Source organism: Labrus bergylta, chromosome 16 (genome assembly GCF_963930695.1).
Source record: "Labrus bergylta chromosome 16, fLabBer1.1, whole genome shotgun sequence".
NCBI lineage: Eukaryota > Metazoa > Chordata > Actinopteri > Labriformes > Labridae > Labrus > Labrus bergylta.
Genome location: NC_089210.1, coordinates 26,855,682 through 26,860,549, shown reverse-complemented (window position 1 = coordinate 26,860,549; position 4,868 = coordinate 26,855,682). Strand labels below are relative to the sequence as shown.

General features: G+C 45.9%; 1 pseudogene; it reads left to right on the top strand.

Annotated features, from left to right (window-relative positions):
* Positions 1 to 1,096: 1,096 nt before the first annotated feature.
* LOC136182973 (piggyBac transposable element-derived protein 4-like) lies at positions 1,097 to 3,436 on the top strand (annotated as a pseudogene).
* Positions 3,437 to 4,868: the final 1,432 nt, after the last annotated feature.

Below are 4,868 nucleotides of genomic sequence, written 5' to 3'. Positions count from 1 at the left end.
AAAAAGACGAAACACCACCCCATTACGAAAAAGTTAAAAAAGTTAAAAAAGGACGACCCACCCCCCTTTACGAAAAAAAATTAAAAAGACAACATAACTCCCCCATACGAAAAAGTTGAAAAAAACAACCCACCCCCATTACGAAAAAGTTGAAAAAAACAACACATTCCTAACCCTTACGAAGAAGTTGAAAAAAGTTGACCCACCCCCATTACAAAAAAGTTGAAAAAAGACGACACATTCGTAACCCTTACTAAAATGTAAAAAATAGACGACACACCCCCCCCCTTCCGAAAAAGTCGAAAAAAGACGACATATTCCTAACCCTTATGAAAAAGTTGACAAATGACGACCCACCCCCCATTACGAAAAAGTTTAAAAAAGACAACAACCCCCCCCCCAAGAAAAAGTTGAAAGAAGACGAAACACCCCCCCCCTTACAAAAAAAGTTGAAAAAATACGACTTACAAGCCCCCCCTTACGGAAAAGTTGAAGAAAGACGACAAATTACTAACCCGTACGAAAAAGTTGAAAAAAAGACTTAACACCCCCCCAAGGAAAAGCTGAAAAAAGACGAAACACCACCCCATTACGAAAAAGTTAAAAAAGTTAAAAAAGGACGACCCACCCCCCTTTACGAAAAAAATTTAAAAAGACAACATAACTCCCCCATACGAAAAAGTTGAAAAAGACAACCCACACCCATTACGAAAAAGTTGAAAAAAACAACACATTCCTAACCCTTACGAAGAAGTTGAAAAAAGTTGACCCACCCCCATTACGAAAAAGTTGAAAAAAGGCGACCCACCCCCCCATTACGAATAAGTTGAAAAAGTTGAAAAAAGACGAAACACCCCCCCTTAATAAAAAGTTGAAGAAAGACGACACATTCCTAACCCTTACGAAGAAGTTGAAAAAAGTTGACCCACCCCCATTACGAAAAAGTTGAAAAAAGGCGACCCACCCCCCCATTACGAATAAGTTGAAAAAGTTGAAAAAAGACGAAACACCCCCCCTTAATAAAAAGTTGAAGAAAGACGACACATTCCTAACCCTTACGAAAAAGTTGAAAAAAGACGACATATTCCTAACCCTTATGAAAAAGTTGACAAATGACGACCCACCCCCCATTACGAAAAAGTTTAAAAAAGACAACAACCCCATGTTACGCAGTCACTACTTCTCGAATACCAAAGAGGAAGAGGACAAGGAGGAGGACAAGGACAAGGAGGAGGAGGAGGAGGACACGGAGGGGGACACGGAGGAGGACACGGAGGGGGACACGGAGGAGGGGGAGGATGAGGGGGAGGACATGGATGAGGATGAGGGGGAGGACATGGACATGGACATGGATATGGATATGGATGAGGGGGAGGAGGAGGACGAAGAAAGACATGAAGAAGGAGACGAAGAAGGAGAACCCCCTCGACAGAGTTTCCCGTCAAAAAACGGCAAAATCACATGGTCGTCAGCCCCTTACGACGAGAAACGACAGCAGGCCCCCGTGCCATCCCCACCCCGGGACCCACGGGCCACGCAGCCTCCCGGGCCCGCGACATCGTCTCCTCGTTCCTGCTGTTCGTCACGCCAAAGATAGAAAAGATTGTGCTGGAGATGACGAACCTCGCAGGGGTTCGACATCACGAAGAAGAAGAAGAAGAAGAAGAAGAAGAAGAAGAAGGCGGCGGCTGCGCACGGACCAGGGCTGCGATGGCGGGGAGAAGAAGAACGTGAACATGACCGTGAGCAGCGACAGCAACAGCAACAAGTCAAAGACAAAGTCCAAGAAGAAGACGACAACAAAGTCCAAAAAGAAAAAGAAAAAGAAAAAGATGAAGATGAGTGAGGCCAAACTCTGCGCATACCTGGGACTGCCGATCCTGGCGGGCTTGTACAGGTCTTGCGGCGAGGCCGCGGCCAGCCTGTGGGACGTGGAGAGCGAAAGGCCCATCTTCCGCGCCACCATGCCCCTCAAGAGGTTTCATGTGCTCTCGCAACTGCTGCGATTCGACGACCCGCGGACGAGACCGGCGAGACGCGCCGCGGCCGTGAGACAGGTGTGGGACTTGTGGACAGCGTGGCTGCCCCTCCTGTACAACCCGGGGTGCGAGGTGACGGTGGACGAGAAACTGGTTCCGTTCAGAGGTGGAGTAATTTTTTTTAATTTTAATTTTCTATTTTTAATTTTTTATTTATTTGTTTCTTGTGTGTGTGGACGAGCAACTGGTTCCGTTCAGAGGTGGAGTAATTTATTTTATTTTATTTTTTATCATTTTACATGTCTCCTTTAATGTCTCGTGATGTATCCACTCATGTTTGTGTGTTTCTTCTAGTGTAATGATGCTCTCCCCCAATCTCTCCTCCTCTCCCCCACCCCCCGCCCCCTTGGACCTTTCAGCATGTGTGTGTGTGTGTGTGTGTGTGTGTGTGTGTGTGTGTGTGTGTGTGTGTGTGTGTGTGTGCGGGCACAAAAAAAACATAAACAATTTTTTTTTAATTGAAAAAAAACAAAAAACATAACTAATAAATGAACAAAATATTGGGGAAAAAAAAAAAGGCCGTTGTCCCTTCCGGCAGTATATGCCTAACACACGTGCCAAATCCGTTCATAGGTGGAGTAATTATTTATTTTTATTTTTTATTATTTTACATGTCTCCTTTAATGTCTCGTGATGTATCCACTCATGTGTTTCTTCTAGTGTAATAATGTTCTCCCCCAATCTCTCCTCCTCTCCCCCACCCCCCGCCCCCCTGGACCTTTCTGCATGTGTGTGTGTGTGTGTGTGTGTGTGCGTGCGCACAAAAAAACATTTAAAACATTATTTTTTTTAAATTTTTGAAAAAACCCCCCCTGGAAAACAGGCGGAAGGCAGCCCAAGAAGAATCAGGGCGCGCGGGTCGTGTTTGACGGAGGGACTGAGCGGGGGTCACGTTGTGATGTTTGACAATATCTTCACCTCCTACGACCTGGCGCTGCGGCTCCTCGAGGACAGGAACATCACCGTGGTGGGGATGGTGCGCAAGAACAAGCCCGCGCCGCCGCCCGCGCTGCTCCAGACCGAGGACAGTGCCGTGCTGTCGTCCAGGTTCGCGTTCACGCCCGCCACCATCCTGGTCTCCTACCTGGCCAAGAGGCGCAGGAACATGCTGCTCCTCAGCACGGTGCACCGCCGGCGAGGTGTGCGAGGATCGCCGGGACAGGAAGCCGGCCATCATGCTGGACTACAACCGCGCCAAGGGCGGCATCGACAACCTGGACAAGCTGGTCGGAACCTACAGCTGCAGGAGGATGACCGCGCGCTGGCCCATGGTCGTGTTCCACAACATCGTCGACGTGTCCGCTTACAACGCTTTTGTGATATGGCGAAAGACGCACCCCGAGTGGCTGGCGCGCAACAAGCGGAGGGTGTTCCTGGAGCGGCTGGGCCTCCGTTGATGGAGCGGAGGGAGCACGAGCCCCGCATGGAAGAGGAAGAAAAAGGAATTAATATACCAGTAGTCTCATTGCCAAATTGGTTCACACAATCTGCATTTCCTAATGTGGACTGTTCCAAATGTGGGACACTGAAATGTCTATGTTAAAAGGCCTGAATCACATTAATTCAGGTATAAAAACCTGTCACACTCAAGTCAACAATGTGCAATACCACATTCTGTAATTTTACCAATTACAATGTTGGAATTGACATATATCTATAACAGATGGCATCAATCGGATACAAACCGGCTAATGATTAATATAACCCATACTGACCGATTCAAAACACGATAGCTGAGCCTGTAATGTGAAGGTGATCTTTGATGAAAGGTTTTTTAAGTGGACCCAAAGGCAGGAGCAGAACCAAGCTGGTCAAGGCTGGTGAATACTGAAAGAAAGCAAGCAACAGCATAATTACTGACAGTGTTAGGCGTGACTTGTTTATGCTATATGAATCCAATGACGAAATCGTGAAACAGACTGTAGATTATAACACCATTTAATTGGCCGAGGTCAGACAACTTCAACAGGGGCAACCCACAGATTCGTTTCAATGGGGTGACGTCATGTACTACCCATATAAGGTTCAAAAGATCTGCGTACACACAAACTTTTTTCGTCAGAGGGCAGACATCCAGGCCGATCGTGGATGAATCGTCCGGTCATCTGTAAGGTATGTACATCCCCAGGAGAAAAAAATGTGTACCTTTTAGTTAGATGCATACATTTTGTACAAAATTAAGAGGTTAAATTTATCAGAAATTTAAAATCCAATGCCCATGGAAGTTAAATGGCTTAACATACAGCTAGAATTTCGATATTTAGGTTTACAAATAGTTATGTTGCTTTGTCTGACAGGGTCTTTGATTGCGTTTAAAACCTAAGTATCGGTTAGCATGTTAATACATTGACCTGTTATCGACGCAGCTCTGAACTTACGTGTTTGAGATAAAATATTAGGGCTGTTGAAATTAATCTTCTAGTCTGCATCGACCAAATGATTAATTTCAACAGCCCTAATATTTTATCTCAAACACGCAAGTTCAGAGCTGCGTCGATAACAGGTCAATGTATTAACATGTTAACCGCCTAGCGTGTGCTAACGTGATACGCGTGTAACACTCACGGTCAGTTCATGTTTATCTAATTAATTTAAAACTTATGTAGTGAGCCCGGCATTGCAGCTTGCCTAGTTTTTACCTTGTCTGGTTGGCGAACGGACTCGATAGCAGATATTCCGGGTTTGGAGAGTCGACATCCTGAGAGCCCTGGCACTCGCTTTACGGCAGCTACGGTAACTCTCTAAGGACAATTCACTCTAAAAGCGAATGACATATGATCCCACTAAAACAAAAGCTGACCAATCAGGACGAATAGTAACCTACGTCCC